This window comes from Monodelphis domestica, chromosome 3 (genome assembly GCF_027887165.1).
Source record: "Monodelphis domestica isolate mMonDom1 chromosome 3, mMonDom1.pri, whole genome shotgun sequence".
NCBI classification, from domain to species: Eukaryota; Metazoa; Chordata; class Mammalia; order Didelphimorphia; family Didelphidae; genus Monodelphis; species Monodelphis domestica.
The window spans coordinates 76,183,507-76,204,543 of NC_077229.1; the positions used below are offsets into that span (position 1 = coordinate 76,183,507).

At 40.6% G+C, this 21,037-nt stretch overlaps 1 protein-coding gene across 5 annotated transcripts in view; it reads left to right on the forward strand.

The window, feature by feature from the left end:
* The first annotated feature begins 1,876 nt into the window (after positions 1-1,876).
* Positions 1,877-21,037, forward strand: part of CSNK1G2 (casein kinase 1 gamma 2) — a 95,362-nt gene continuing 76,201 nt past the window's right edge. Inside the window, exon 1 of one of the 5 annotated variants that reach the window (XM_056820686.1) lies at positions 1,877-2,018. The gene's annotated coding sequence lies outside the window, so the exon portion shown is untranslated. Of the gene's footprint in view, positions 2,019-3,824; positions 4,076-21,037 lie in introns of those variants that run through there. The other 4 variants (XM_056820690.1, XM_056820683.1, XM_056820689.1 and 1 more) reach the window with 4 other exon arrangements.

Sequence of the window (21,037 nt, forward strand, 5' to 3'; positions counted from 1 at the left end):
CTTGAGGGCACTGAAAAATTGTTTGTAATTTTTTGTATCATTGGGTACTTTAAGATTTATTGTTCAATCTAAGACAAAGTCAGTCTAGGACTTCCCTTAAGGCAAGTTCTCTAGGGACAGGGGCAAACTTGGGGATTCCATAATGAAAGCTGACACTGGTATTCTAGTCTTCATGCAGTTCATCAATCTTTTATCCTTACCACTTAGACAATTGTGAGGAGACTTTGTAAACTTTAAAATACTACAGTCAAGTCAACAAGCATTTATGAAGCATTTGCTGTGTGCCAGTGTTAGGGTCTGGGGATACAATGAGAGGTAAGAAACAGTCCTTGTTCTCTAGGGGCTCAATCTAACAGAAGAGACATCAAACAAACACAATGGAAAAACTAGATAGATACAGGATAAATTGGAAATAATCTCAGAAGGAAAGCACGTTAAGATTGATAAATGAAAGAAGAAAGGTAGAGACTTATTTATTTATTTATTAAAAAAAAAAAAAACCTTACCTTCTGTCTTGGAGGCAATATTGGCTCCAAGGCAGAAGAGTGGTAAGGGCTAGGCAATGTGGGTCAAGTGACTTGCCCAGGGTCACACAGCTGGGAAGTGTCTGAGACCAGATTTGAACCTAGGACTTCCCATCTCTAGGCCTGGCTCTCAATCCAGCTGCCCCCAAGGTAGAGACTTATTGTAGAAGTTAAGATTTTGGATGAGATTTGAAGGAAGTCGGGGAGTTGAGATTGTTAATTTTATAGTTGGACTGAATATTTAATTGGTCATCAGGGATTTAATTTCTAAATCCCAAAAATGAATTACTAAAGTAAAATGGAATTTATGGTAGTTTCTTTTACAATAAAGGGAAGATATTAAGGAAGAGAGAAAAGGGGATGGGGGAGGGAGAGAGAGAGAGAGAGATTAAGAGAGAGAGGAAAGGAGGGGAGAGAGAGCAAGAAAGAGGGGGAAAGAAGAGGGAGAGAGGTGGGAGGAGAAAGGGAAACAGAAAGAAAGAGAGATAGAGAGAGATAGAAGAAAGAAGGGAAGAGATAGAGACAGAGAGCAAGAGGGGGTGTGGGAAGGGAGGGAGGGGAAGAGAGAGAGAGAGAGAGATTGAGAGAGAGAGAGAAGGGAGGGGAGAGACAGACAGAGACAGAGAGCGAGGGGGTGGGAAGGAGAGGGAGAGAGGAGGGAGAGAAAGGGAAGGAGAGTGAAGAAAAGGGAGAGAGGGAGAATGAGAGATTGAGAGAGAGAGAGGAAAGAAGGGGAGAGAGAGCAAGAGAGAGGGCTCCAAGGAGCCTCAAGATGAACCTCCAGAAAGGGCAAAGAAGGAAGTCAGCCTTTACACTCACCACATTGTCAGTTCAATCAGCAGATTCTTTTTTCAGACTCAACTCCACCAGGCTCCACTCCAACTGTGTCTCTTTCAAACTCCCAGAACAACCACCACCAACTCCCAGAAGACCAACCATCAATAACTCACAAAAGACCAACCCTTAACAACCAACCTCTTCAGGCCTTTGTCTCTCTTTCTTTTAAAGACCATTTTTCTTACCTCACTTCCCCTAATTCCACATCTACCAATCACAGCTCTAGGACTGCCCAGAAGGCATTTAGTAGATTCTAATTCATTACCCACTATCCCACATATGGGTCACAGACCTCCCACCTCATGATTAAGTGGGAGATTTACACCCTTGGTGATCAGATCTAACATGGGCAGATTTTCCCACCTAGCTTTAAGTACTGTGCTTACATTTTGCTGATTAAATCAACAAATAGGGGATTACAATTTCATCTTCACAATCAAGGAAGAGCTAAGTACCTTTATTGCTACAATCAGGAGAGAGCCAAATCCAATCTTCACAGTTGAAATGAAAAGAGAAAGAGTTCTAGGCCTGGGGAACATCCATTAAAAATGGCCAAAGGAGATTCGTGGTTTGTGCAAGGAGTAGCAAGGAAACCAAGTCACAAGATAGAAGAATAGGTGGGAGGTGAAGGTAGGAGGGTATAAGAAGACTGAAAAGGTGAGATGGGGTTAGGTTGTTGAATAAGCTTTGGATATCATGTAGGATTTTATACTTGCTCCCTAACAGTGATTGTTGTTCTGTCTTTTTTTAGGAGAAAGACCAATGACATAGGGTGTTATCTTGACTTGTGCACACATGAACTGGATTTAAATGGAGTAGCATTTTAGGAAGATCATTCAGTACTGATGATTCTGTAAGGATCAACTGGAGTTGGGGACAGATTTGAAACTGGGAAGCTGCCCAACAAGCTATAGCAATGGTTTAGGCATCGAGATGAAGTGTGAGTTATTATTATAACTAGGACCAATGGTGGAAGTTGCACAGACAGATTTTTGGCTTGACTTAAAGAAAAATTTCCTAACTAGGACAGCTGTCCAGCATCAGATGTCCCCATCGTTGGAAGTGTTCAAGTAAAAAGGCTGGATGACAACTCTTTGGGTATGTTGTAAAGGAGATTTCTGTTTTGTTAGGGGTCCTTTTTCCATTTTGGGGATTCTTGCAATCCATGATCTTGTGTTTCAAAGTGAAGAGGCCTGGACCTGGAATGGAGCCCTGGTTTAGAATCCTAGCTCTGACGTTTGCTGACTGGGTGACCTTTAGTCACCTCTCCTGGCCCAAGTTCCCTTTTTATTAATATAAGGATGTTGGACTTCAGAGGTGTCTAAGGGTCTTCTTACCTCTGGCAGTTTGAGAGACCCTTTGAGAGCCTTTATCTCTTCAGACTTTGTCAGGGTCCTAGGATTTATTTAGAAATGGGTCCGGGAGCCCAAGACTTTCATTTTACAAATGAGGAAACTGAGGCTCACTGAAGGGGAAAAGATTAATTCAGGATCACAGCCTAACGGGAAGGCTTTTTCTGCGGGTCACCTAAGGAGAGGTACTAGCCCTTTCCACCCCGGCCCCACCCTCGTATCGCCCTATCGCCGCAGAGTGCCGGAATTGTCGCGACATCCGCCCCAGGAGGGAGGGCGGTGCCTTTTCGTGGCTCACGCTATTGACGTAAAATGGCGAGATTGTGACGCAATGCCCACGACGGCGCGGGCGGCGTCATGGCAACCCGCCTCCGCGGCTTCGTGGAAGCCAGAGAAGAGAGGGGTGGGGTAGGGGTGTCTAGAGGCCTCCAAGGAGCCAAGCCCCCCGCCCTTCCTCGGCGTACTCAGTGTTTGTCGCCCGCCAATGATTGGCGAGGACGGTGGGCGGGAGATGACTGCGAACGTCACCTATCCCGCGGTCGGAAAGCGCGGTCGCTGTCGCGAAACGACTGTTCTTTCGGCTTTCCCCAAAGCCTGTCTCTGCCGCCTCCGCGCTTCCTCCTTGCCCATCCCGCCCAGTCTCATTCTCGAACACTTCCTGCGCCAATTGTGCGGGCGTGCTACGTGGGGCGGGCCTGTCGCCTGCGCATGTTTCCTTCTCTTCCTCCTCTATACCCTTCCTCCTCTATACCCTCCCTCCCCTCGTAGTTTTCATCGTCGTCGTCGTCCTTCTCCTCCTCCCACTTCGGCATCCCCGAAAGGCGGCTGCGCCAAGAACGCAGCGTAGCGGCCTTCTCTTTCCCCTCCACCTTTCCCGAAAGGCGATTGCGCCGAGAGCGTGGCGTAGCGGCCGCCCCTCCCCCCGCCGCCGGCATCCCCGAAAGGCGTCTGCGCCAAGAGCGTGGCGTAGCAGCCTCTCCCTACCTCCGCCCGCCGGCGGTGCCCTTACGCTGGTGGCGTACGTGGAGGCGTCGCTTTGCCCACACTGGCTGCTGCGGGGCGGGCTCCGGGACGCCGCGGCGGGCGGGGGAGGAGGAGCCGGAGCCGGAGCCTGAGTCGGAGCCGGCGGGGAGGAAGAGGCGGCGGCGACGGCGGCGGCGGTGGCGACGACAGGGGCTTAAAGAGACCACAGGCCAGGCCGGACCGAGCCGAGCGAGCAGACGCTGAGGAAGAGGACCAGGACCGTCGGTAACGGCGGCGGCGGAGGCGGCGGCCCCCCACCCCAGCTATGAGGAGGGCGGCGGCGGCGGCGGGGGTGGGGGCTGCGGGGCCCCGCTGGTGATCTCCCGGACGGACCCTGAGGTAAAACCCCCTGGGCATGGGGCGGGGGCGACCCTGGTCCTGGCCTTGGCCCTGGTTCTGCTGCCACCCGCCGTCCCTAGCCTGATGAAAGGAAGGCGAGACACGCATTTTCTCTCAGATCCGGTTCAGACCCCCTCCCCCTTCCCCATTTCTCTCCCCTTTCCCTGACTCCCTGTTCTCTTCCGCCTTACCTGACTCCCCCTTTCTTTGCTGAGAATCCCCCCTTTTCTAGACTCCCTATTCCACTTCCCTAACTACCCCCATTGAGATTTTCCTGTTTTGCCGAGCTCCTCTCCTTCCCAAACTCCCTGCTGAGACCCCCCCCGTAAGACCCACCCCCTGCTTTCCGAGACTTCCAGCAGTAATTCCTTGACCCCTCTCTACTGAAGCCCTTCTGCCTCCTCTGAGACTACCTTTTTCCCAGACTCCCTTTTTAGGCACCCCCTCTGTCCTACTCCCCCTTCCTTCCTCAGCAACTACCCCCTCTTGTCTTTGTTTTCAGGAAAACCTTAAACTGAGGTGAAGTGCTCCCTCAGGTGTGTGTTTGTGTTTTGGTACCCCCTCCCCCCTTTCCCATAGTTAATAACCCGACTGTGCACTTTGTACCTCCCCCTTCTCTGGAGGGGAGGGCCATGGGAGGTTATCCCCACCGTGTGTGTCTGTATGTTTTCTCACCACACACCCATCTCACACACACCCCTTTTTTGCAGGGGCTCAAACTGGTAGGTTTTGGTGTAGTTTTCCTATTTTCTCTCTTGTTCTGTCCCTGATACACATCCGCCACCCCCCATGCCCCATCCCCACTTTCTGGCCCCTTTGCAGGGGTTCTTTTATACCCTTTCCTTTCGTTGGTGGGAGAGGGGGCTTTGAGAGGAGAAGTTTTCCTGTCTCACTCTTACCCCCCACTCCACCCTTTCAGACCGGAGATTTGGAGCTGTCTGGATAGTATGATACCCCTCCCCCACTTCGGGAAGGGAGGATATTCCCATAGTTTCCCACACCCTTCTCTTCCCTTTTCTTAAGGTTCAAAGCTGGTGGGATTTAGAATCAAGATACTTTTTGTAGTCCCTCGAGGGGCATGTTTTCATACCCTCTACTCCATCCTACACATAACATACTCCCCCTTTGAGATTGTCCTTCAGTGTCTGGGTTATGCCTTTGGAAAACCAAGATGATGATGGTGGTGATGGCAGAAGATTTCCCTTCCTCCCCCAATACTTCCCAGTGGGCTTCTCCTCCCCTATTCACTGTGGGTGGCCTCTATTAGTCTCCATTTCCCCTTCCCAGAGAGCTCCCCAGCTCGTGGACAAAATCCATCTGCTCAACTCTGGGATGAGAGAGAGGCTTATAAAGTACAAAGGAGTCAAGCTGAGTGTGTGTAGGGGGAAATAAGGAGAAGGGGAACTTTAAAAAAAATAACCAAAGAGAAAGCTGGGGCATATGTGGAATGATGTAGATGGCGGGATGAGGGTGGTTTATAGTGAATTGGTAGCTATTTTTCTAGGCCACTCGCCACTGGAAAAGAATAGATAGATGTTAAACTAAGGATATCAGGTCTGAAGGAGGAAAGTTAAATATATGGCTATGGGATCTTTTACATTGCTTGCCACCCAATGGAATTTGGGAAAATAAAATGCCATGGACCTAGTGAATATTCTTGACGGGAATTGTCCAAACAGGCAGGCAGGCAGCTCTGTCACATACACAGTCTGTCTCCTCCCTTCTCCAGGGCAGAAGCTGTTTATTAAAAAAAAAAAAAAATCATTGGTGATGTTTGCTGTCTGCCTGTGAACAAACAACTTGAGGATGGAAACAGGAAGGCTTTTCTGGAAAGAACGGGGTAGCCACATGTAAGAAGGGTGGTAGGTATGCTAGAGGGCAGGATCTTTGAGAATGGCTTTAAGGTGCATTCCAAAATGTGGTTGATGTTTGGACACCTACTTGTTAAAGCCAGAAGTTTGGCAGTGTTATTATTCCTCCTTTGAGGAAGGAGGAGATTAGGGTGGTGGTAAGGGGACTCCTTATTAAATTTCTCTGAGTCAGTAATAGCTACTTTTTGGGGATAAGACTAGGAATTGCTTCTCTTAATGAGTCAATATACTATTTGCAAAAAAAAAAAAAGCCTTTTAAAAAGCATTATAGTGAAAATTGCTAATATGAAGATATTTTAAAGTACATTTCACCAAAATATCAAGATATTCAAGTGATTGGAAATCCATGTGGTTAAGCTACCATATGCCATATATAATGTTAGAGGGAAGGCGAGGAAAAGGGTCCTTGTTTATTGTATTTTATTCTTAGTGATTTCTTTTGAATCCCTGACTAAGTGTCTGAGGTCATCCCTTATATTGTGTACATTCTTAAAAATTGGATAGTAATTACATTTGGAGTTTGAAGAGAGGTATAAGAAGAGTTGGGATTCTCTGTATATCTGGTTTTCACCCTTTGGGGAAAATTTGAAGGAAGTATGACAATATAAATATGTGTTTATGTATGTGCATAAACAAATTTCATGCTTCCCCCTCCATTCACCTGATGTTTACTTGCTGCCTAGAGTGTTAATGCTGGAGTGACTCAGGGAGTCTGAAAACAGGCTGAAGATGGCTGTTGTGGACATTGAGCTTTTCACCTTGGACCGGAGAAGCCTAAGTCTTCTCACACCAGTTGCCAGTAAATACATTCACTGGATTTAGGCCTAATGACATTCTGTGGTTCATTATACTTTCTTTTCCTTCCTCAGTCCCTGGCATTCTGCATAGGCTCCAACCAGAAGAATTTCTACTTGCTGTGGCTGGGCCCTTATTTCCTTCCTTTTGCTAGGTCATAGTCTAATACAAGGACCCATTTATTTTCAGCATGATGTGAGAAAGGTTGGGTACCCTCAGTGACCAAAAAATGTAAGTTTTCCTTCTTAGCAGGTGATTATTTTATTCTGTGGGGTATGACTTCTAGCCTCCTTATTTCCTGTCAGGTGAGAAGAGTAGTATATATTGGCATTTTAAAAAGTCATTGCTCTTTGTTCCCATTTTTTCCTCCCCCTTCCATGCCCCAAGAAGTCTGGCTTGTTAGTTTACCTGCTCAAAATTGACCAAGTCAACCTTGCTAGTTGACCTGTTGGGGACCCCTACCCTAATCTTAGGTCTCCTCCATATATTGTCACATGCATGTAACAGGTCAAGTATTTTTGCTCTGAAATTAGTTTAGCAATATTGCTCTGAAACTAGTTTAGCAATATCATGAAAGGCAATGTAACATTGAAGGTCTCTTTGGCTATTGACTTGGATATGAAATTTGGGTATGATTTCATGATTCAAAGGAATTATAAAAAAATGCCACCCAACCCCCAGGACAGAATTTTCAATACATTGAAAACCCTTGGCTCAAAGTATACTGGCAGAATCTATAAAACTTAGGTATAGGAAAAAAAGATCCAGGATAAAAATATAGTTTAGCCATGGAAATTTTATCTGTCATGGAATTCTCAGAAATTGTTAATAAAATAGTTTAAAAATAAATTACAGGAGAAAACAATTAGCATTCACATTTTTCATGGAATCCCCCATTCATGTAGTATGGAATATAGAAGGATTCCCTGGAGTATCATTTAAGAAACATTGTTCTAGGTGTAACTACTGCTGAATTGAGGATGCTTTCATTCCTATTTTGTGATTGAGGTTTGGGCTCTTCCCCAAATGTTTCCTTTGAGATATAGCCCTGAATCTAAGCTCATAGAAACTGGAGTTTTTCTCATCTAAGGAGAACTATGACTACTCTGGAACTGTAAGGCATTTTGGTGATATGGTGTCATCTGGAAAATAGGTTCTTTCAGATTTTTAGGAAAGGATGTTAAAGCTGGTAGTTGGAGGACTTCTTCATAAAGCTGTAGCTGACTGCTTTCTTTGGGATTTTGAACAGGTCTCCTTGGTACTATCCTCTAGGACTATTTGATAGTTTTTAATAATATTTGTACATTATATCGCCTATTTTTGACTTGTGAGTTTGACAATCGTCCTCATTGGTGTACAGACACAAAATGTGTATACTAATGGTGACCTACTCTTAAAACTGAGATGTTGTACTGAGTATCCTGTATGACATTATCAAGAACACAACTGGAATGCAGGTCTTTATGGCCAGTTGACTTTGGGCAAGTTACTTCTCTTGCTTGAAACGTCTTTAGTCATCTGTAAAATGGAGAGAGAATGGGTATTGGATTAGATAATCTCTAGGCCTTTTCTAGCTCTAACCTTTAATAGTTCTGTGTCACAGTATGCCAGAACTTTTTACTCAGGAAAGCATTCTGAAGTTTCTAGCTAAGCATTACTAAAGCTGATTAAAGTGACTTAAAAGCTGGACAATGGTAGAAACCACTTAAGCTGGTTTTATAAGTTTGAGGAAGAGCTCCTTGAAGGCAGAAGCTTTTGCATGCTGCTTCTGTATTACTCTTGCTTGGGTCAGGGCACATAGTAGGCACTTCATATGATATTGAGTACGGGCTATATTCTCTGGCACCTCATACTTCCCAAATCTATGATATGAGTATGGACTAGGTAATTGGCTTTATTTTTCTTACCTATTTTTATTTACTTTCAAAGAGATCTCATTTTAGCTATTAGTCAATTCAAACATTTAGCCCCATACTTTGGGCAAAGGTACTGTGAATACAAAGACAAAATTGAGCCCTGCTTTTAAGGTATTTATGTCAGTACAATGTACATCTTTATCAGAATTAATATGGAATATTGCTAGGCTTAGGGAGAGGACCTAAATTTTAATCATGTCTCTTAAGATCTGTAAAGTGGGGATTTTATTGTGCCTTTGGTACCAACTTCCACAGTGGGGAAGAATTTTAACAAATCTATGTAGTAATAGAATAGGATTGGAGACCATGCCAGGCAATTAAGAGCAACTGAGGATGTCTGATGACCATCTTCAGGTTTTCAAAAGGCTCTCATAATGGAAGGAGGAATTTGGGCTTGTTCCATTCAATGTTAGAGTACAAAACCAGGAGCAGAGATTAATTGATTCTTTAAACCCACTTGTAATAGCTGCCTAACAACTTTTCCTCCTTATAGTTCTCTTCCCCTTTCCAAATTCATCATTTATACCACTGCCAAATTATCTGATATAGTGATCTGATCCTACCACTCTTCTGTTATTACTACTTTTGGGGGCTCAAATCCCATCAGTGGTTGTATGTGGGAAGTTTTTACCAATCAATAAATGAGCATTTTTTAAAGTGCCTTTCCCAAGTACTGTTTTAGGCACTGTGAATACAAACACAAAAGTGAAATTGTCCCTCCCTCAAAGAATGCTATATATTTTGCCAGGCTTACAAAACATTACTGAAAGAAGTATAATTCAAAATAGATATAGAGCAGTTGTGGATGGGGATCACTGGCAGATGGAGAAGATAAGACATTCTTCATGTAGAAGGTACTGCTTCAGCTAATATTTGAAAGAAACTAGGGATTCTCAGACAGAAGTGGAAAAAGTGCAGAACCCTAGAGGTGAGATAGAACATCCTTTGTGAGGACCAGATTGCCTGGTCCAGTGGTATCTAATTTAAAATAGAATCTAATCCCTGTGGGCTTCATAATTGCCTTAGGAAATCACACATTAACATTATCACTGTTGCATTTTTACTTATTTTATTAAACATTTCTCAGTTATATTTGATCTGGGCTCCATTTTTGATAACTCTGGCCTAGACTGTAGTATAAAGGAGAGCAATATGTATTAAAGCTGAAAAGGTAAGTTGAGGTGAGTTTGTGAAGAATATTGAATATCAAACAGGAATTTATGTTTAAGCCTAGAGATGATAGTCACTGGAGTTTGCATTTTCAAGGGATGTGTGCTTTAGGAAAATCACTTTGGCATCTCTGTGCTGGAAGAATTAGAATGTGAAACCAGGAGACTTGCAATCTGGAACCATCCATGGCCTGGCACCTTCAGTGCTTCTGCCAAATGGGAGTATACCCCTACCCCCCATATGTTAGAAAAGCCTTTTTTTTCCTTACCCTCCTTCACCATCTGTTAAAATGCTCTAGCTTTCAAGGCCTTCAGGTACCACTTCTGAAAACCATAGGAATGTAATTCTAGGCAGCAAGTATTGATCAGACAACAGCTCCATGCAAGCAATTGTGCTGGGAGTCCCTGGGTGAAGAGTTGAGGACCCAAGATGCTGAGGGTTGCTGAGGCAGTGTGGTTGGGGGCAGGAGTCCTTGATTGTTAGTACCAAGGATCTGCATTCTAGGAGCTCACATTTTTTTGTTGTCATTGTGAACATTGAAGAGTAAATACAAAATACATACAAAGTAGTTTTGGTGGGGACAAGGAAAAATGCTTACAGTTGTAGGGAGGGGTCAGGAATGGTCTCATGGAGGAGGAGACATTTAAGATTTAAATGGAGCTAATGATTCTGATGCTTGGTAGGGAGGAGATTCCTAGGTATAGGGATCCTCTTGGGCAAAGGTCAATGATGACAAACCTTTTAGGGATGGAGTGCCAGGCCCAGCCTCCACCAGACTGAGTGGTGTGCCTCCACCCCGCCACCCCCTTACCCCAGACAAGGGAGGGAGGAAGCACTCCCATTGGGCTGCTGGACAGAAGGGCAGGTGACAAGAAGCATGTGTGGAGGTGGGGAGGAGAGATGCCCCAGTGCTCTGCTCCCCTCCAGCTGTACCCCTCTGTGAGCTGTGCTTCCCATAAACCTAGCTCCTCCAAATGCACCATGGGAATCACCTTCACCACAGACTCAACAGATTGTCATCTGTGCTGATGCTGTGTTTCCCAGCCCCCTTCCCCAGTGCCTTACTTCAGACAGAAGGAATCTACCATTGGGCTGCTGGGCAGAGGGAAGGATGAGGAATGTCCTCAGTAGCATGGAGAGGGGGAACAGCCCCACCCCAAATTCCTCTGGCTTTCTAGTAAGGAACTCTGGTGGGACTCTGGTGGGCGACTGTAGGTGTGCCCACAGAGAGGGCACCTCTGCCATAGGTTCACCATAACTGGCTTAGGTTGAGGGAGACTGTTATGCATAGGGAAATGCAAATAGCTATGAGGGAAATAAGTCTGGAAAGGTAGACTGCCACTTTAAATGCCAAATAGAAGAGTTTGTATATTCTAGAGGCAAGAGAGAGCTGAGGAAGTTTTTGATCAGGGAAGTTATATAGACCTTTGATTTAGGAATAAGAATTTGGCAGCCATAAGGAGGATAGCTTGAAGAAGGAAGAAAAGTGAAACTGGAAGAACAATTAGAATCTTCTAATTGCATCGGTGATATGGAGTTTGACTAGAGTAAGTAGCTGGGTTAGTAGATTCACAAGATTTGGAAATTGTATAATTAGAGCCTAAGGGAGAAGGGGAAGAACCAGGATGACCCTGAGGTAAGCCTCAGGAATTTTTGTGCCTCCTTGTGCCTGTGCTCTTGCAATCTTTTTATCTTCATCTAAAATCTTAAATAGATGAGAAGATCTGGGTTCAGATCCTGTCTTTGAGGCATAGGGCTTCATGACCCATGGGAAGTAACTTTTAATCCAGTGCTTTGGGCAACTTTTAGACTTTGGCTTTACCTGAATTGATAGAGGGAGCTTTTTTTTTTTTAATTATTTTTCCGGAGCCTCTTGGAACCAAGTCATATATTTAAATTAGTAAGTACTTAATTATCTGTAAGTTAAGATGTGGAGCTAGTAGTAATAGTCATATCAGCTACCATTCATCCTAACACTTTAAGGTTTTCAAAGTACTTTACAAATATCTCCTATCCTTCCAATAACCTTGGGAGATAGGTGCTACTATTATTCCCATTTTATAGATGAAGAAACTTGAGGTTGAGGTTAAATGATTTGTTTAGGACTAGGAGGAGGAGCTATAGGGGCAATTGAGAAATATTTACAAATATAAAACAAATTAGAATATAAAACCTTGGAAAATGTGGAGATAGAGTTATTTCAGAAAATCACCCCCTTGAAGCCTGGGAGCTTATGCTTGGGAGGTAATGAATTTAATAGATAAAGAAATTAATGAAAAAGTATTTCTTAAGCATGTTCTGTTTCCCTGGGCTTTCCTAGCCTCTGATGTTTCCTTCCTGAATCTGCCTGAGGCTGGGTACTTTCAGCTAGTAACTTGTTTTAATTGTAGGAAAGCTCAGAGCTAAGAGATTTGACATCTGTACTTCTGGAGAATGTGGACATGATAGTGTAATAATTACCTCAAAGATAAAAATATATATGTGGAAATGCTTTCTAAACTTATGAAACACTGCAAATGTAAGATATATAATAGCTAACATTCCTATTTTTTTTTTTGAGGTGGATGGAACGGTTTAAATTTTTTTCTAAATTCTCAACTTAATACCAAATAGAACACTTCTATATACAAATGAACAGAAGATTGTACATGAAATTGTAGATTTCTTTTGTAGAGCTTTTCAAGTATGTAATAAATTCAGCACATAACTTTCAAAGTCATCTTGCTTATTTGTGATTCCTCCAGGCTTTCCTTCTGTTCTCTTTATTTTTAGGAGGAGAACCTTAACCTATTTCCCCTTTCCCTTCCCTCCTCCCTTTAATTGAAAGCAAAAAGAAAAAAACCAAGTCCTTGTCACAATATACATAGTCCAACAAAACAAAGTCCTATATTGGCTATGTCCACAAATGTATTCCATTCCTCATTTCATCGTAGGAAGTCTTGGGAAAGTCTTTATGTCCCTTTTGACTTATTAGAGACTAAACTTTAAAGTAAAAATTCTTAAGATAGCTCCATAAAAATATACTAAAAAAATAACATCAATTATAGACCATGGTCAGGTGAATCAGATTTTGAGTGAAGATGTGAATTAATTTTGATTAATTATGGGATTTTCTTTATCATAAAGATTAGGTAACTGAGTCTTAAAGTTGAAATGATTTCGAAGCATAGAATTAGAACATTAGATATTAGAGATTAGTCATCTCATTTTAAGGGTGAGACTGAGACTGAGTATTGAAGTGACTTGCCCAAGAAGATAATACAAGTAGTTTGCAGTGGTCATTATTTCAATCCAAGTTTTCTAATCCCAGGGCAATATTCTTTCTAGCACACGATGTTGATTGGCCTGCTTATGGTCACATAAGAAAGTGGATGAGCCAGGAGTCAAATTCAGTTCATCTGGCTCTCAAGTTCATTTTTTTGCCCCCACATACCACAGTGTATTTATTGTAAGATGTTACAGTGGTGATTTTAAATTGTCAAGAAAAGTTCACATTATGTTTTTTGTATTCTTTTTAAGAAGGCTGGGAAATAATAACTTTCAGCTTTATGGAAAAGAACTGTCTGGAATACCTTGTTCAAAAGCTTTGCTAAAATTTGAAATTAAAAGTTCAGACCTATTGTTCTTGAAGCTGCAAAATGGAATGTTGTCTTAAAAGGCAGTGGATTCTTTTGCTGATGGGATGTTAGAATTCAGCTTTGCTTTTAGGGACCTATCTCATACATGCACTTTTTCCCAAAGATAACACCCCTTACAGCAAATAACAAGAGGCAACTTTCAAATTCCTGATGCAGTTTGATGTTGGCATGAACTGCTTGTTCCTCAACTTCTTCCTCTAAAGTCAGCTCTCCCACCTTCATGCCTAAGTGAATTTGGAAGCTTTCATCACACCTTTTATCGTCAGCAGGATGTGTCTGTAACAAATGTAATTACACCCTCCTGGGTCACCAGTGTCTTTCCAGAGCAAGGTTAGTGTTACACTGGCAACAAGTTCTTTCCGATTGGACTTCTTGGCGTGAAATTCCTTGAAAGTCGGAGTCTCTGTAGCACTAAGTGGGGGTATTATGTAGCCAGGAATCCTTTGCTTACTGACTCAGGGTTCAGAGTTGTCTGTGGTCAGACCTGTTCAGATTTAGGGTTGGTGTCTGTTTTTCTGCTTTATGTATAAGCAAAATTTTTGTTTTCAACAGTGTCCGAATTGGAAGGGTCTATTTTATAATTTAGAATCCAAGAATCTTTGAATATAGACCATCAGATCTGAGAAGAATTTTGGAACATAGAATAGAACTTAAAAGGCTCTTACAATATAGAACATAAAATATTAGTGCTGAAAGAATTCTCAGAATATAGAACATCATGTAAGAGGTGGAAAAGAACCTTAGAACAAAGAATGTTATTGTCTAGTAGATTAAGTTTAGCATTAATTTATCAGTGTGCTGTGGTATGGTATGGCAGTCAGAAAAAGTATCTTGGTTTGCATGGTGAGTGGTGCTATTGTTAAGACTAACACTGTAGTGATTTGTTCACTAATGGGCATCATAATTACATTGATAAATGAGAGAGCATCTAGAGGAGTGGGGATGAGGAACTTGGGATATATAACCTGGAAAAGGGAAGATCTTGGAGAGAAATAATGGTTTTGAAGTATTTGAAGGGGTTTTGCCCCAGAAGCCAGAATAAGAAGAATGGATGAGACATGCAGAGAAGCAGATTTAGACTTGATATAAAGAAACATTTCTAATGATGAGCTTTCCAGAAGCAGAATGAGCTGCCTTCAGTTAGAGGCTTTCCTCTTAAAGGCTCACAAGGCTTTTTTGAATGTAACCAGGCTTCTCAGTAGGCTATATGGTGTTTAAGTTTCCTTCAATTTCTGAAATTCTTTGAGTTGGATTGAATTTTAGAACAGTGTTAAAACTGAAAGGTAATCTAGCCTGAACTTCTCGTTTTACGGAGGTGACTTGCCCATGGTAATCCATAAACTAATGTATAATGACCAAGATTTGGTTTTCATGCTTGTTATGAGACCCCTTGACATTCTTAAGATTAAGATTTACTTAGCATCCCTCCACAAGAGTTTTTGTTATTTTGTGGATGTATCTATCAATATTTATTATATTAAACATCTTTGTATTATTATGAAATAGTTTCAACCTTGTGGACTCTGAAAGAGTCTTAGGGTTCCTCAGCAAACACTGAGCTAAGGGAAGGTTAGACATTTTTAGGATCTGTCAAAAGTCTATTCAAAAGTCAATCCTGTTGGTAAATAGGATTCTATTTCATATTTGCTTCCAGAGGTCACAATATGACTGTTGCAGTTGTATTTGGGGAAAGATGACAAGTGCTGCACCCCCTCCCAAAAAAAAGTATTTTCATTATAGGATTATTTTAAATCTTCCCACTACCCAGACAACAGTAAAGTGAAACTTGATATAATGGTGAATGGCAAATTATTAGAATTTTCTATTAGAGGAGTTAATCATTAGGGCTTGTTACTTGTTTAATTTAAACTGTAAGAATTTTACCTTTCCTTTTTTCTTTTCAAAAGCATGTTAGGATTCAGGATTTAATATCCCACTTTGAAGCTGTATAGCAGTTTAGAGATCATTTAATCCTAATACCCTTCTTTTTTACATGAGGGGAAATTGATTCAGAGGGAGAGGAAGACACTTATACAGGTCCATGGCCAGTTCAGGGCTAATTCAAAGTTTGGCCTCTGCAATCTGAAGGCAGTAGTCTTTCACATATAATAACTGCCTTTTGATATTTCACTTATAATAACTGCCTTTTGAACTTCAAATGAGGTTTTCTAATTTTACGGATCAGTTTTCTTTTCTTAAATCAGAAAAATTCCTTGTAAGACATGCTGCCATTTTCCTGGCAGATCAAATCAGAAAATATATTGAAAACATTTTGCAAACCTTTAAAAGAGCTTTTATGAATGTGTTATTTTTAAATTAAAAAAATTTTTTTTCTCAATTACATGCAAAAGAAAACATTTTCTAAACATTAAAAAATTTTGAGTTCTAAATTCTCTCCCTCTCCTTCAGAAGACAGTCTGATATAGGCTGTACAAAGTCATACAAAATGTTTCCGTTATTAGCCATGTTGCAAAAGAAAAACGAAAAGGGAAAACAGTGAAAAAGATATACTTTGATTGGCATTCAGACACCATCAGTTCTTTCTTTGGAAGTAGATAGCATTCTTCATCATAAATCCCTTTGAATTGTCTTGGATCATTGTATTAAGTAGAATAGTTGTCATTTATAGTTGTGCAATATTATATTGTTATTACTATATACAATGTTTTCCTGGTTCTGCTTATTTCACTTTACATGAGTCTTCCCAGATTTTTCTGAAACCATTCTGCTTGTCATTTCTTAAGCATAATAGTATTCCATCATAATCATATCACAACTTGTTAAGCCATTCCCCCAATTGATGAGCATCCCCTCAATACTCCCACAAAAAGGCTGTAATATTTTGTACATGTAGTTCCTTTTCCATTTTCTTTGAACCAAGTATAGTGGTATGCTAGTTCAATGGATACACAGCTCTATGGGACATAGTTTCAAATTGCTCTCAAGAATGGTTGGATCTATTCATAACTCCCCCAGCAGTGCATTAAGTGGCCTAATTTTCTCACATCCTCTCCAACATTTGTCATTTTCCCTTTCTCTCATTGTCAGCCAATCTGATTGGTGTGAGGTGGTAACACCGAGTTGTTTTAATTTGCATTTTTCTAATCAATATTAATTAAAAAAAATTTTTATATGACTAAAGAAAGATAGCTTTGATTTCTTCTGAAAACTGCCTGTCCATATCCTTTGGCCATTTAGCAATTGGGGAATGATTCATATTCTTAAAATTTTGACTCAGTTTTTTAAATATTTGAAAAATGAGACCTTAATTGGAGAAACTTGCTGTAAAATTTTTACCCCCTAAATTTCCTGTTTTCCTTTTTATCTTAGTTTGTGTAAAAACTTCAATTAATTTAATGTAATCAAAACTTTTACACCCCATAATGTTCTCCATCTCTTGTTTGATCTTAGAAATTTTTACCTTATCCATAGATCTGATAGGTAAAAATTTCCATGCTCCCATCATTTACTTATGACATCGCCCTTTATGTCTAAATCATGTACTCATTTTGACCATATCTTGATATGCAGTGTGAGATACTGGTTTATACCTACTTTCTGCCAAACTGCTTTCCAATTTCCCCAGAAGTTTTTGTCAAATAGTGATTCATCTCAAAAACTTAGATCTCTGAGTTTATCAAACAATGGATTAAAACTATGGTCATTTTCTACTGTATCTATCTTCATCTATCCCACTGATCCAGCAATCTATTTCTTGGCCAGTACCAGATTGTTTTGATGATTTACTGCTTTATAATACAATTTGAGATCTGATATTACTAGATCACCTTCCTTATATGAGTTGTTATTATACAGGATATACTAGTTTTATTAAGCATAGAATTTCATTATTGGAGACCTTGGGAATCATATAGTTTCATCCTTACCTGAAATATCGATCAGTCAGAAAACATTAAGTTCTTGTTGTATGCCAGGTACTGTTAACCACATTTCTAATAAAGTAGGTCTAGGAGCTAATGACCTTACAAAGCAGTCTGCTCCATTATTAGTTCTAGTTAGAAAGTCCTTATACTGAACTAAAATATGTTTTCCTGTGATTTCTGTCCACTTGCCCTCCTTCTTAGCTCTGAAACTGAGCAAACTAAACCTATTCATTCTTGAAGGGCAAGAATGTTTTTTGTGGCATTGACATCTCATAATTAATGAAGCTGATGGACCCTTTCTCAGAATGTTTTTAAATGCATAAAATAAAATACATAGGATTATGGAAAAAAAAAACACCAGAAGATTGAACTGTAGATAGGAAGACTGATCCCATATGATGTAATCATGGATATAAATAAGTACAGTAGTTTTGAAGTAGTGCATTTTTATTTTGAGATTTGCAACAGTTGTAATCTGATTTCTGTTGGTAACAGTCATAGGTACTGTTGATACTTCTGTGGTTTGTTGTCTACAATTCACAGTTGAACTTTCAAGAGTTTTATGAAAATAATGAAAAAAATTTTTTCCCATTCAAATTTATAGAACTTGGAAATCTATTTATAAGAACTCTGGTTTTAGGGAATATCGTGGCAGTTACCATTTAAAGTCTTCACCCGAGTTTAGAGAATGAAAGACTCAACATTTTACAAATGAGGAAATGGCTTAGAGAAATGAAGGTGACTGTGCCTTTATGGGTGTGGGCATAAAAAGGCACCTACCTCACTATGTGTAAGAAAACCAGCTCCTGTACAGCTTCCATCCAACATGATTTAATTGTCAAGCAGTGTATATCCTTGGACTACACATCCACTGAGAATGAAGGGAAATAGCATGGTGATACAACAGAGAAAATACCGGCTTGGATTTGAGAGACCTTTTCAGCCAATGGTTAGCTAAGTCACTTTACCCCTCTGGGCTTCTTGTCTCCCCATCTGTAAAATAAAATTCTGGTCTTAGATGATCTCCAGGGGGACTATTGTGTGAACATTCTATGTTCTCGAGTCCATCCTGGGGTTTTATGGTCTATATTACAAGGTTCTTGCAGCTCTGACATTGTGTCCTCAAGGTCTAGTTCTGCAACTGATTTGGGAGATTGTTTCCTAGTTAACTAGGCACCTTTTCAGTGATTGGAATTTTATCAGAACGGAACGACACCATCTAAATGAGAACAGGATTCTAGTCTGAGAGACCATCCGGTTCTTGGTGAAGTCTGGCCTTCTTAATGTCTGCCAAATTTGGGATATGTTTAATTTTCTTTGGACTAAAGGATTAGGGGTTTGCTTATTTGCTGTAATGGCTATACTTTGTTTTGGAACCCAGAGAATAGAAAAGGCGCAAAGAGCGATTGAAGATAGTGACCGGCACTGTGCTAAGTGGTTTATAATTATGATCTCATTGACCCTCACCATTACAGGGGGAGTATAAATGTGGCATTTTTCACAACAATTTGAGTTGTTACATGCAGCAGACTTCGTTATAAATACACATTCACACACTCACACACTACAGGGTGTAGCCAGAATAGTTAAGACTAACCCTTAAGTTTTGCCATTAAGATTGAGCTTTCCAGGAGAGTCATCCAATCTTATTTTCTCTCTACATTAAAAAACAAAAAACAAAACTTGAAAAGTTTAATTTTGATTGAGTCTTTCTATCTTGTGAAAATTATGTGAATCCCTGTCCCTTCTACTGCTTGTTGTTCACTCATTTTAGTCATGTCTGACTCTGTTAGACCCCATTTGGGGTTTTCTTGGTAAAGATCCTAGAATGGTTTTCCATTTCCTTCTCCAGCCCATTTTACAGATAAGGCAAACAGGGTTATGTGACTTGTCCAGGGACACACAAGCCAGTAAATGTCTGAAGCCAAACTTGAAGTTGGGTCTTGGCTGACTCCAGGACTGGTACTCTATCCTTTGAGCCCCACCTAGTTGCCCTAATGTTCCTCCTGCTATCATTATACTGTTAGACGAATCATTAATTACCTCTCATCTGCACTACTAAATTCAATTCCTAACTAACTGGTCTCTCTGACTGCAATTTCCATTCCCTTCTACTTTATTTTTCTTCTGTGGCTAAATTAATTCATTTTCCTTATTGGTACTTCTTTAGTGGCCGTCTGGACCCCTAGAAGTCAGGGACTAGTTTTTATCTAACTTTCTTATTCTTAATGTCCTATATATGGTAAACACCCATGAAATGTTTGTTGCATCTGTTATTTTGTTGCTTAAAACCTTTAGTTGCTGACCTCATTGACTATTAATCAAGGCCATACTCCTTAGCCATTCCAGGGCTTCTAGAGTCTGGCACCTTCCTACCTTTTCTACCTTATCTCACTTGCCTCTCTATTTACTTTATTCCCCAGTGAAAGTGCATGGTCCAGTAACCACTCCCTGTGATATATTCTATTGCTGGACCTTTGCTTATTGTTCCTTATACTTGTAAAACTCTTCCCCTTTGCCTTCAGTGTGTTGAAATTATTGAAAATTCTACCTATCTTCTAAACCCACTTCAAATGCCACCTCTTTTCTGTAGTCTTCTGATACTTCCCTAATATGGAGATGGTCTTTTTGCACTTGGACCTCACTTTTTGTTGCCTCTTTTACGAACTTCTTATTTTATATTATAGGAGTTTTTTGTGTTATGATTTAGACATGGCATTCATGGATGAAGTTGGCCCAATTTGCTAGTATAGATTTTCCCCCCCTACTGAATCATCTCAGGGCTAGAAAGGAATCTTCAGCATTTAGCCTAAATTTACTTGAGAGATCATACTGTCTATAACATCCTTGATAAGTGGCCATTTAGCCTCTGCTCACATATTCTCCTGCTCCTGGATTATAAATTCATGATGTTAAGGATTATATATTCCTCAGGACCAAGCATATTAGTTCTCAGCAAATTAGTAAATGCTTAATAAGTATTGAAATTTGAAGCTCACTTATTTCTCAATTTTATTCTTAGACATATCCTGTATTTTCCAGTAAGAAGGAACTGGATCTGCCTTGCTTCCTTTGTAATTTTTCAAGGTGTAAATAAATTGTGGGTTGCCTTTGAGATAGGAGAGGCTTTAGAAGACTTCATTCAGCAAGGCTGATGGGGAGCTTGAGGATGAATGTATGAGACTAAGGCTCTGATAGTTTCTATTGTGGGCCAGGAGTCAAAGTACAAAGCCTAGTAAAACTAAGGGCTGGTGATTTAAAAATGCACCATCTACTTATTTTAGTGCCAATATTTAACATGCCTTTTATGACTTGCAACTTGGAGACTTTCATTTAAACTATAAATATTTGTTTTTTAAGGGCATAGAGAAGTATTGTATATATAATGTGTGTGTGAGAGAGAAAAGTGAAATCATTCTTTTTTGAAAGAATAAAGTATTTGTAGTAAAAGGGACTTTAAAACAGCACTCAGTTCAGTTCCACAAGTGTTTACTAAGTGCTGTGTGTCATCATGTTAGAACTAGAATCAAGTCAACAAGTATTTATTAAGCACCTACAATATGTCAGGCACTGTGTAAAGTGCATTTTGTGCTCTAAGGTACTTTCCTGAAACAGAAGACAGGGTTGTTTCTAGAAATGTTCCATCTTTAAAAGTTACTGTTTCAACTCTGAAAAACTAAACTCTAAT